This window comes from Mytilus galloprovincialis, chromosome 7, assembly GCF_965363235.1.
Source record: "Mytilus galloprovincialis chromosome 7, xbMytGall1.hap1.1, whole genome shotgun sequence".
Lineage (NCBI taxonomy): Eukaryota > Metazoa > Mollusca > Bivalvia > Mytilida > Mytilidae > Mytilus > Mytilus galloprovincialis.
In genome coordinates this window covers 92,264,010-92,277,351 of record NC_134844.1, presented here as the reverse complement: position 1 = coordinate 92,277,351, position 13,342 = coordinate 92,264,010, and the positions used below count along the sequence as shown (strand labels likewise).

The window sequence follows — 13,342 nt, the reverse complement described above, 5'->3', positions numbered from 1 at the left end:
TTTGACAAAATAATTTGATTGATAGCGTCGAAAAACTAATTAAATTTGTTCACACTGTGTGCAAAAAAAACCTTCTGAGTCAGAAAAAAAAATCATACCCCCTCTTTTTGAAGTTTAATGCTTTCCCCCTTAATTTAAGTAATATAAAATATGAAAACATATGTTTTTAAACATCAATATGTTTATAGGGTATTACTCAAAACATACGTTAACAACCTGTTTTTAAACATAATTATGTTTACCAGGTGTTACTCAAAACATGCGTTTACCAGGTGTTTTTCCAAACATATGTAAACCACATGTTTTCAAACACATGTTTACCAGGTGTTTCTTAAAACATATGTTAAACATGTGGTAAAACGTATGTTTCTCATGTGTTTTGTAAACATGTGTTTCACATGCGTTCATCAACGCATGTTTACCACATGTTTTTCAAACGTATGGGAAACGCATGGTTTCAAACACATGTTTACCACCTGTTACTCAAAACACATGGTAAACATATGGTGAAACGCATGTTTACAATACGTTTTCAAAAACACCTGGTAAACATGCGTTGCAATTTTGCCTGTGTAAATATACAATAAATCAGGAGACTGTATAGATTCATAGAGGGCCATAGCTGGATTAGACACAACTTTTCAAAATTTCGGTATTTAACACTATTTCAATTTTTCGTTTTGTATAATATAATTTCATGTATCTTGACACAATTTTTTTTTTTTAAATAGATACTTGTTTTTTCCAAATATGTCCTGCTTACAATTTCCTCAGTTGCCCAGGACACGGTTTTAAATAATTCTTTCTTTGTACAGTTGATACTCAATGTTAATTATTTCATAATATTCATTTCTCTGATTCTTAGCAGATTTATTCTCTTCATGACCTGTTGATTATGTTTGTTAATTAACATGTGGTCTGTTTGATTTGACTTCAACATTTTCTTGCTTTCCTCTGCATTTCCTGTTGCGACCCAATCTTGTACATTACGTTATTTCTTCACTCAAGTGTTAAACTTTAAATATTTTTAAAAACACTTGGCAAGCCTTGGTTTTAATTTTGAAAATTCAGCAGTTTCCAGTAGAGAAACAGTGTATAAGGCTTGATATAGTGGTAGAATCTATATTTATACATATGCAACTCTTTAAATGTATCTTATTTCTACAGAATGTGAAAGAAACAAAAGCATTTATAAAGAAAAGTATCGAGTTACTACAGATGTTCCTCATTAGTCAGTTTGGATGTGGTGGGAGGGACTTCCAGAGAAACTTACTGAAGAAAACAACAAAAGGCAATCATTGGGGGTAGGTATTTAGTCAGTTTGTATGTGGTGGGAGGGACTTCCAGAGAAACTTACTGAAGAAAACAACAAAAGGCAATCATTAGGGTAGGTATTTAGTCAGTTTGGATGTGGTGGTGGGGGGGGGGGGACTTCCAGAGAAACTTACTGAAGAAAACAACAAAAGGCAATCATTGGGGGTAGGTATTTAGTCAGTTTGGATGTGGTGGGAGGGACTTCCAGAGAAACTTACTGAAGAAAACCACAAAAGGCAATCATTGGGGGTAGGTATTTAGTCAGTTTGGATGTAGTGGGAGGAACTTCCAGAGAAACTTACTGAAGAAAACAACAAAAGGCAATCATTGGGGGTAGGTATTTAGTCAGTTTGGATGTGGTGGGAGGGACTTCCAGAGAAACTTACTGAGGAAAACAACAAAAGGCAATCATTGAGGGTAGGTATTTAGTCAGTTTGGATGTGGTGGGAGGGACTTCCAGAAAAACTTACTGAAGAAAACAACAAAAGGCAATCATTGGGGGTAGGTATTTAGTCAGTTTGGATGTGGTGGGAGGGACTTCCAGAGAAAGTTACTGAAGAAAACAACAAAAGGCAATCATTGGGGGTAGGTATTTAGTCAGTTTGTATGTGGTGGGAGGGACTTCCAAAGAAACTTACTGAAGAAAACAACAAAAGGCAATCATTGGGGGTAGGTATTTAATCAGTTTGGATGTGGTGGGAGGGACTTCAAGACAAACTTACTGAAGAAAACCACAAAAGGCAATCATTGGGAGTAGGTATTTAGTCAGTTTGAATGTGGTGGGAGGGACTTACAGAAAAACTTACTGAAGAAAACAACAAAAGGCAATCATTGAGGGTAGGTATTTAGTCAGTTTGGATGTGGTGGGAGGGACTTCCAGAGAAACTTACTGAGGAAAACAACAAAAGGCAATCATTAGGGTAGGTATTTAGTCAGTTTGGATGTGGTGGGAGGGACTTCCAGAGAAACTTACTGAAGAAAATAACAAAAGGCAATCATTAGGGGTAGGTATTTAGTCAGTTTGGATGTGGTGGGAGGGACTTCCAGAGAAACATACTGAAGAAAACCACAAAAGGCAATCATAAGGGGTAGGTATTTAGTCAGTTTGGATGTGGTGGGAGGGACTTCAAGAGAAACTTACTGAAGAAAACCACAAAAGGCAATCATAAGGGGTAGGTATTTAGTCAGTTTGGATGTGGTGGGACGGACTTCCAGAGAAACTTACTGAGGAAAACAACAAAAGGCAATCATTGGGGGTAGGTATTTAATCAGTTTGGATGTGGTGGGAGGGACTTCCAAAGAAACTTACTGAAGAAAACCACAAAAGGCAATCATTGAGGGTAGGTATTTAGTCAGTTTGGATGTGGTGGTGGGAGGGACTTCCAGAGAAACTTACTGAAGAAAACCACAAAAGGCAATCATAAGGGGTAGGTATTTAGTCAGTTTGGATGTGGTGGGAGGGACTTCCAGAGAAACTTACTGAGGAAAACAACAAAAGGCAATCATTGGGGGTAGGTATTTAGTCAGTTTGGATGTGGTGGGAGGGACTTCCAAAGAAACTTACTGAAGAAAACCACAAAAGGCAATCATTGAGGGTAGGTATTTAGTCAGTTTGGATGTGGTGGTGGGAAGGACTTCCAGAGAAACTTACTGAAGAAAACCACAAAAGGCAATCATTGGGGGTAGGTATTTAGTCAGTTTGGATGTGGTGGTGGGAGGGACTTCCAGAGAAACTTACTGAAGAAAACAACAAAAGGCAATCATTGAGGGTAGGTATTTAGTCAGTTTGGATGTGGTGGGAGGGACTTCCAGAGAAACTTACTGAAGAAAACAACAAAAGGCAATCATTGGGGGTAGGTATTTAGTCAGTTTGGATGTGGTGGGAGGGACTTCAAGAGAAACTTACTGAAGAAAACAACAAAAGGCAATCATTGGGGGTAGGTATTTAGTCAGTTTGGATGTGGTGGGAGGGACTTCCAGAGAAACTTACTGAAGAAAACAACAAAAGGCAATCATTGGGGGTAGGTATTTAGTCAGTTTGGATGTGGTGGGAGGAACTTCAAGAGAAACTTACTGAAGAAAACAACAAAAGGCAATCATTGAGGGTAGGTATTTAGTCAGTTTGGATGTGGTGGGAGGGACTTCCAGAAAAACTTACTGAAGAAAACAACAAAAGGCAATCATTGGGGGTAGGTATTTAGTCAGTTTGGATGTGGTGGGAGGGACTTCAAGAGAAACTTACTGAAGAAAACAACAAAAGGCAATCATTGGGGGTAGGTATTTAGTCGGTTTGTATGTGGTGGGAGGGACTTCCAGAGAAACTTACTGAGGAAAACAACAAAAGGCAATCATTGAGGGTAGGTATTTAGTCAGTTTGGATGTAGTGGGAGGGGGGACTTCCAGAGAAACTTACTGAAGAAAACAACAAAAGGCAATCATTAGGGTAGGTATTTAGTCAGTTTGGATGTGGTGGGAGGGACTTCAAGAGAAACTTACTGAAGAAAACAACAAAAGGCAATCATTGGGGGTAGGTATTTAGTCAGTTTGGATGTGGTGGTGGGAGGGACTTCCAGAAAAACTTACTGAAGAAAACAACAAAAGGCAATCATTGAGGGTAGGTATTTAGTCAGTTTGGATGTGGTGGGAGGGACTTCCAGAGAAACTTACTGAAGAAAACAACAAAAGGCAATCATTGAGGGTAGGTATTTAGTCAGTTTGGATGTGGTGGGAGGGACTTCCAGAGAAACTTACTGAAGAAAACAACAAAGGCAATCATTGAGGGTAGGTATTTAGTCAGTTTGGATGTGGTGGTGGGAGGGACTTTCAGAGAAACTTACTGAAGAAAACAACAAAAGGCAATCATTGGGGGTAGGTATTTAGTCAGTTTGGATGTGGTGGGAGTGACTTCCAGAGAAACTTACTGAAGAAAACAACAAAAGTCAATCATTTGGGGTAGGTATTTAGTCAGTTTGGATGTGGTGGGAGGAACTTCCAGAGAAACTTACTGAAGAAAACCACAAAAGGCAATCATTGGGGGTAGGTATTTAGTCAGTTTGGATGTGGTGATGGGAGGGACTTTCAGAGAAACTTACTGAAGAAAACAACAAAAGGCAATCATTGGGGGTAGGTATTTAGTCAGTTTGGATGTGGTGGGAGGGACTTCCAGAGAAACTTACTGAAGAAAACAACAAAAAGCAATCATTGGGGGTAGGTATTAAGTCAGTTTGGATGTGGTGGGAGTGACTTCCAGAGAAACTTACTGAAGAAAACAACAAAAGTCAATCATTTGGGGTAGGTATTTAGTCAGTTTGGATGTGGTGGGAGTGACTTCCAGAGAAACTTACTGAAGAAAACAACAAAAGTCAATCATTTGGGGTAGGTATTTAGTCAGTTTGGATGTGGTGGGAGGAACTTCCAGAGAAACTTACTGAAGAAAACCACAAAAGGCAATCATTGGGGGTAGGTATTTAGTCAGTTTGGATGTGGTGGGAGGGACTTCCAGAGAAACTTACTGAAGAAAACAACAAAAGGCAATCATTGGGGGTAGGTATTTAGTCACTTTGGATGTGGTGGGAGGGACTTCAAGAGAAACTTACTGAAGAAAACAACAAAAGGCAATCATTGGGGGTAGGTATTTAGTCACTTTGGATGTGGTGGGAGGGACTTCAAGAGAAACTTACTGAAGAAAACAACAAAAGGCAATCATTGGGGGTAGGTATTAAGTCAGTTTGGATGTGGTGGGAGTGACTTCCAGAGAAACTTACTGAAGAAAACAACAAAAGTCAATCATTTGGGGTAGGTATTTAGTCAGTTTGGATGTGGTGGGAGGAACTTCCAGAGAAACTTACTGAAGAAAACCACAAAAGGCAATCATTGGGGGTAGGTATTTAGTCAGTTTGGATGTGGTGGGAGGGACTTCCAGAGAAACTTACTGAAGAAAACAACAAAAGGCAATCATTGGGGGTAGGTATTTAGTCACTTTGGATGTGGTGGGAGGGACTTCAAGAGAAACTTACTGAAGAAAACAACAAAAGGCAATCATTGGGGGTAGGTATTTAGTCACTTTGGATGTGGTGGGAGGGACTTCAAGAGAAACTTACTGAAGAAAACAACAAAAGGCAATCATTGGGGGTAGGTATTTAGTCAGTTTGGATGTAGTGGGAGGGGGGACTTCCAGAGAAACTTACTGAAGAAAACCACAAAAGGCAATCATTGGGGGTAGGTATTTAGTCAGTTTGGATGTGGTGATGGGAGGGACTTTCAGAGAAACTTACTGAAGAAAACAACAAAAGGCAATCATTGGGGGTAGGTATTTAGTCAGTTTGGATGTGGTGGGAGTGACTTCCAGAGAAACTTACTGAAGAAAACAACAAAAGTCAATCATTTGGGGTAGGTATTTAGTCAGTTTGGATGTGGTGGGAGGAACTTCCAGAGAAACTTACTGAAGAAAACCACAAAAGGCAATCATTGGGGGTAGGTATTTAGTCAGTTTGGATGTGGTGGGAGGGACTTCCAGAGAAACTTACTGAAGAAAACAACAAAAGGCAATCATTGGGGGTAGGTATTTAGTCACTTTGGATGTGGTGGGAGGGACTTCAAGAGAAACTTACTGAAGAAAACCACAAAAGGCAATCATTGGGGGTAGGTATTTAGTCAGTTTGGATGTAGTGGGAGGGGGGACTTCCAGAGAAACTTACTGAAGAAAACAACAAAAGGCAATCATTAGGGTAGGTATTTAGTCAGTTTGGATGTGGTGGGAGGGACTTCCAGAGAAACTTACTGAAGAAAACAACAAAAGGCAATCATTGGGGGTAGGTATTTAGTCAGTTTGGATGTGGTGGGAGGGACTTCCAGAGAAACTTACTGAAGAAAACAACAAAAGGCAATCATTGGGGGTAGGTATTTAGTCAGTTTGGATGTGGTGGGAGGGACTTCCAGAAAAACTTACTAAAGAAAACAACAAAAGGCAATCATTGGGGGTAGGTATTTAGTCAGTTTGGATGTGGTGGGAGGGACTTCCAGAGAAACTTACTGAAGAAAACAACAAAGGCAATCATTGAGGGTAGGTATTTAGTCAGTTTGGATGTGGTGGTGGGAGGGACTTTCAGAGAAACTTACTGAAGAAAACAACAAAAGGCAATCATTGGGGGTAGGTATTTAGTCAGTTTGGATGTGGTGGGAGTGACTTCCAGAGAAACTTACTGAAGAAAACAACAAAAGTCAATCATTTGGGGTAGGTATTTAGTCAGTTTGGATGTGGTGGGAGGAACTTCCAGAGAAACTTACTGAAGAAAACCACAAAAGGCAATCATTGGGGGTAGGTATTTAGTCAGTTTGGATGTGGTGATGGGAGGGACTTTCAGAGAAACTTACTGAAGAAAACAACAAAAGGCAATCATTGGGGGTAGGTATTTAGTCAGTTTGGATGTGGTGGGAGTGACTTCCAGAGAAACTTACTGAAGAAAACAACAAAAGTCAATCATTTGGGGTAGGTATTTAGTCAGTTTGGATGTGGTGGGAGGAACTTCCAGAGAAACTTACTGAAGAAAACCACAAAAGGCAATCATTGGGGGTAGGTATTTAGTCAGTTTGGATGTGGTGGGAGGGACTTCCAGAGAAACTTACTGAAGAAAACAACAAAAGGCAATCATTGGGGGTAGGTATTTAGTCACTTTGGATGTGGTGGGAGGGACTTCAAGAGAAACTTACTGAAGAAAACAACAAAAGGCAATCATTGGGGGTAGGTATTTAGTCAGTTTGGATGTAGTGGGAGGGGGGACTTCCAGAGAAACTTACTGAAGAAAACAACAAAAGGCAATCATTAGGGTAGGTATTTAGTCAGTTTGGATGTGGTGGGAGGGACTTCAAGAGAAACTTACTGAAGAAAACAACAAAAGGCAATCATTGGGGGTAGGTATTTAGTCAGTTTGGATGTGGTGGTGGGAGGGACTTCCAGAAAAACTTACTGAAGAAAACAACAAAAGGCAATCATTGAGGGTAGGTATTTAGTCAGTTTGGATGTGGTGGGAGGGACTTCCAGAGAAACTTACTGAAGAAAACAACAAAAGGCAATCATTGAGGGTAGGTATTTAGTCAGTTTGGATGTGATGGGAGGGACTTCAAGAGAAACTTACTGAGAAAAACAACAAAAGGCAATCATTGGGGGTAGGTATTTAGTCAGTTTGTATGTGGTGGGAGGGACTTCCAGAGAAACTTACTGAAGAAAACAACAAAAGGCAATCATTGGGGGTAGGTATTTAGTCAGTTTGGATGTAGTGGGAGGGACTTCCAGAGAAACTTACTGAAGAAAACAACAAAAGGCAATCATTGAGGGTAGGTATTTAGTCAGTTTGGATGTGGTGGGAGGGACTTCAAGAGAAACTTACTGAAGAAAACCACAAAAGGCAATCATTGGGGGTAGGTATTTAGTCAGTTTGGATGTGGTGGGAGGGACTTCCAGAGAAACTTACTGAAGAAAACCACAAAAGGCAATCATTGGGGGTAGGTATTTAGTCAGTTTGGATGTGGTGGTGGGAGGGACTTCCAAAGAAACTTACTGAAGAAAACCACAAAAGGCAATCATTGGGGGTAAGTATTACAGGAAGTAAACACAAAAATTCACTCAAAATCCACTCAAATCCTCTCTAAATCCACTCGAAATCTCTCAAAGGATCTATAAAATGTAGATATATAAAAATGTTCATTGTCGAGCCTTCGACTTTAGTCGAAAAAGTGAGACATAGCGATCCTACATTCCGTCAGCGGCGGCGTCCACAAATATTCTCTCTGTGGTTAAAGTTTTTGAAATTTTAATAACTTTCTTAACTATCCTTGAATTGTACAAAACTTGGACAGAAGCTTGTTTATGTTCATAAGATAGTATCCAGAAGTAAATTTTGTAAAAATAAAATTCCATTTTTTCCGTATTTTACTTATAAATGGACTTAGTTTTTTCTGCCAGGAAACATTACATTCACTCTGTGGTTAAAGTTTTTAAAATTTTCATAACTTTCTTAAACTATCCTGGAAATGTACAAAACTTGGCCAGAAGCTTGTTTATGATCAGGAGATAGTATCCAGAAGTAAATTTTGTAAAAATAAAATTCCATTTTTTCCGTATTTTACTTATAAATGGACTTAGTTTTTTCTGCCAGGAAACATTACATTCACTCTGTGGTTAAAGTTTTTAAAATTTTAATAACTTTCTTAAACTATCCTGGAATTGTAAGAAACTTGGCCAGAAGCTTGTTTATGATCAGAAGATAGTATTCAGAAGTAAATTTTGTAAAAATAAAATTCCATTTTTCCCGTATTTTACTTATAAATGGACTTAGTTTTTCTTCCAGTTAACATTACATACAGTCTGCAGTTAAAGTATTTAAAACATTTTTAAGATTCTTAAACTAGCCTGAATTTTTACCAAACTTGGACAGAAGCTTCTGACAATCAAAAGATAGTATCGAGAGGAATAATTTTATTGATTTTTTTCATCATTTTTGATGAGTGTGTGATAAACAGCAAAAGTAGGTGAGACACTGGGTTCCGCGGAACCTTTACAAATTTTTTTACTGATAAGGTTTGTAATAGATGAAAAAAAAACAATTTGTAGATTATGATTTAAAACTCCTTGTGTAAGAGCCAACTTGAGTTATTGATAATGAAAACAAATGTTTAAAGAATATGTATGAGTTAACTTATATTAACCAAGTCAATACTTCTTAATCAAGCATTATGAAAAAAATCTACGGAATAGAGAAATATGGACTTGATTTTAGTTTGATGTTTCTATTTGTAGAGACTTACGAGCTAGGTTAGAGGTTGCTATAAACAAAGTATTAGAGGCAGCCGTAGAGGAGGAAAAAATCAGGAGAAAGACGACAGGTTCAGTGAATATGGCAGCGATTCAGTGGAGGTAAGAATGAATAAACTGACCTATAATTATTAATTATCATTGGTCATCTCCACTACGATTGATTTTCTCACTAGACTGGGTACAGCAAGAGTGATAAGAGCATTTGAGTTGCAATGACCAATGATAATCTGTTATTTGGCTGTTTTACCTATGGCGATGTTAATTTTATCGGCAACGGGCATTTGCACCCATAGTTTTTAGCGATAATTTGTCATATCTCTCGACTGTGCTGAGAATAGAAATTATCAGTCTGAAGATTTTGTAAATGTGTTGAATTAGTAAAATAATATTTTATCCCATTTTATGTATAGCTTAATGTGAAGTATACATTTGCAAAAAAAATTGTTTGTAAATACTTCACATCCACTGCACAAAACATTTAAATGAATATAAAATTTTAACAAAATGATCTTTGAAGCAAAGTGTGAAATGTTAACCAGTATACATAATTAAGCCCCCCCCCCCCCCCCCCCCCCCCCAACACCTTACATTTATTTCTGGAATAACCCTTATATCAGTTAGCTTATTTATCTTGTTTATTTTACCAACCATGCAAAGACTGTATAGTCAGACAAGGTCATTAAAAACTTTCATTTGTTTTTTATTGTACAGTGTCAAGAACAAAGCAGTGCTTTGCTTACCCAGACTGTGAGAAGAGATCTTTCAATGGTCATTAGAGATTTGATAGAACATGGACTTATGGAGGTATGTAACAGGTTGTTCTTGGTAAAGGGTAGGAGCCTTGGTAGCTAAGTGGTCTAAATAGTTACTGGGTAAACATTTACAATTAATTCTCCATAGGCGGTAATGGTAACGTTTTCCTCTATTGCTCAGTCCATATCCGTTTCTTGAACATGTATGATGGCTCATTCATATCAAAGCTGATACATTTATACATGTCTGGTTAAATTTTCGGGGTGGCAAGTGAGATTACTTTTTTCGTAAATTGCTGGACCCTGGAAGATGGTGTAAAATGTCATTCTCCTCATGAAATAATCCTAAAATTCTGATCATAAAATTCAATAAAAAAATTGTCCTTTCTAATAATTTATTTCAGGTCAAATCTACATATTTCTTTTCTCATCACATCAGCTCTATAAACATGATAAATCAGTTCTTATTGTTCATTTATATCCATTTTTAAAATCACAGCATCCACAATTGTATGGGGGACTAATATTTTTTTTAATTACCTCATCTCAAGGTCCATTAGGGACTGTAATAACTAGCCAGTCAACACTATTTGTGAGTTCTTGTTAATCCATAAAATATAGAAATAAAGTGTTTCTGAAAATGTCATTTTCATCATTTTTCTGCATGAACTGCATTTTGTCATGCTTTCTCCAAATCTGAAATAAAAAAAATATATGTCACCATGCTAGATTCTATGGTAAACGCGATTTATCCTAAAAATTGCGTCTCCCCTTTGTAACCCCAACGTTAGCGCTATAGTGCACGACGTCGATGGCAGACTTTTTAGACGTAATCGTTGCAAATTACCGGCGAAATTTTTCAGATGTATAAAATAAATTATATATAAATATACTAAATAAATAAATGATTTGGAAAATACGTTGAAGGTATAAAAAGTCTTGAGAATTCTGAATGCAATTGGGTTCAACCCGTGCACTCTGGTTCTAAACCTTGTTTTTTTTTGGTTCTGAACCTTGGTTCTTTGGTTCGAAACCATGGCAACTGGTTCAACATCCGGGTTGTTTGGTTCTAGCAACCCGACTTCTTGGTTCCATCTGGGTTCTTTTCTAGAACATTCTTATTTTCCCGTTCAACTTTGAGAAGATTATCCGCAAGTATCCGAATAAAAAGATAAAGTAGGTCAAAGACGCTAAACTTATTTTATAACCTTAAACAGAATATTTCATTCATAAATACATCGTGGAAATATGAAGCTTATAATTTAAGGTAAATACTTTTTATTTTTATAATTTTACATTGGAAACTGGCCAAATTATAACCATTGGTTCCATCTGGGTTCTATTCTAGATCATTCTAATGTTCCTGTTGAACATAACAGAAGATAACCGCAAGTCTCCGTATAAAAAGGTAAAGTAGGTCAAAGACGCTAAAATTATTTTATAACATTAAATATTTTAGCATCGACGGTAAAGGAAGCTATAAGGTATTTATCTTCTCATTTTAATTATTTTGATGAGAAAACTAGATAAAAATAAAGCATCGTATAGATTTTTAGCTCACCTGCCCCGAAGGGACAAGTGAGCTTATGCCATCACTTGGCGTCCGTCGTCGTCCGTCGTCTGTCGTCTGTCGTCGTAAACTATTTCAAGCATCTTCTCCTCTGAAACTACTGGGCCAAATACTTTCAAACTTTAACTGAATGTTCCTTAGGGTATCTTATTTATAAATTGTATCCGAAGTTTTGATCTATCAACAAACATGGTCGCCATTGCTAAAAATAGAACATAGGGGTCAAATGCAGTTTTTGGCTTATAACTCAAAAACCAAAGCATTTAGAGCAAATCTGACATGGGGTAATATTGTTTATCAGGTCAAGATCTATCTGCCCTGAAATTTTCAGATGAATCAGACAACCCGTTGTTGGGTTGCTGCCCCTGAATTGGTAATTTTAAGGAAATTTTGCTGTTTTTGGTTATTATCTTGAATATTATTATAGATAGAGATAAACTGTAAACAGGAATAATGTTCAGCAAAGTAAGATTTACAAAAAAGTCAACATGACGGAAATGGTCAGTTGACCCCTTTAGGAGTTATTGCCCTTTATAGTCAATTTTTAACCATTTTTCGTAAATCTTAGTAATCTTTTACAAAAATCTTCTCCTCTGAAACTACTGGGCCAAATACTTCCAATCTTTAAATGAATGTTCCTTAGGGTATCTAGTTTGTAAATTGTATCCGAAGTTATGATCTATCAACAAACATGGTCGCCATTGCTAAAAATAGAACATAGGGGTCAAATGCAGTTTTTGGCTTATAACTCAAAAACCAAAGCATTTAGAGCAAATCTGACATGGGGGTTATATTGTTTATCAGGTCAAGATCTATCTGCCCTGAAATTTTCAGATGAATCAGACAACCTTTTGTTGGGTTGCTGCCCCTGAATTGGTAATTTTGAGGAAATTTTGCTGTTTTTTAGTTATTATCTTGAATATTATTATAGATAGAGATAAACTGTAAACAGCAATAATGTACAGCAAAGTAAGAACTAAAAATAAGTCAGGATGACCAAAATAGTGAATTGACCCCCTAAGGAGTTATTGCCCTTCATAGTCAATTTTTAACAATTTTCTTAAAATTTTAAGATTTTCAATAACATTTTCCACAGAAAGTACTGTTATAGATAGAGATAATTGTAAGCAGCAAGAATGTTTAGTAAAGTAAGATCTACAAACACATCACCATCACCAAAACACAATTTTTTCATGAATCCATCTGTGTCCATTGTTTAATATTCACATGGACCAAGGTGAGCGACACAGGCTCTTTAGAGCCTCTAGTTTTCACAAGCAGGGGCATCTGTGGTTAATAGACATATTCTACATTTATTTCAGTAATCAGCTTATTACTTCCATTAGATTCTTGAAGTTCTTTAAATAGACCTAACTTGCACATTTTTTTTCAGGATCTTGGTGCAGTTTAGTAACAAACAGTGATATTTCAAGTTAAATTTGACCAACTTAACAAAGTGTTTCACTAGATTGAGCTCTCTGTCTAAGTGTACTTTATAGGTTCTTAGCATTGAGTTCAGTTTATTGATATGCGTATACCTTCTGTGTGAATTTTTATGATGTAAAAGCAGACTATCCATACCTACATGTCCATGAAATGAAATCTAAGGTAAAATGATTGAAACATTTTGCATTATCTATCACAACTGTCAGCACACGATGCTACTGAATCAGTAAATTTTCTTACTTTTTATTCACGGAAATTAAAGGATTTCGTTTCATCTGAACCAAACATTCTTAAAAATTGAGAATGGAAATGTGGAATGTGTAAAACAGACAGTAACCATGTCAAAAGAGCAGAAATCAGTCAAAGGCCACTAATGGGTCCTCATAGCTGACTATGCGGTATGGGCTTTGCTCATTTTTGAAGGCCGTACGGTGACCTATAGTTGTC

General features: G+C 37.2%; 1 pseudogene; it reads left to right on the top strand.

Moving 5' to 3' along the window:
- LOC143084317 (RUN domain-containing protein 1-like) overlaps nt 1-12,860 on the top strand; it is a 37,864-nt pseudogene extending 25,004 nt beyond the window's left edge.
- Nucleotides 12,861-13,342: the final 482 nt, after the last annotated feature.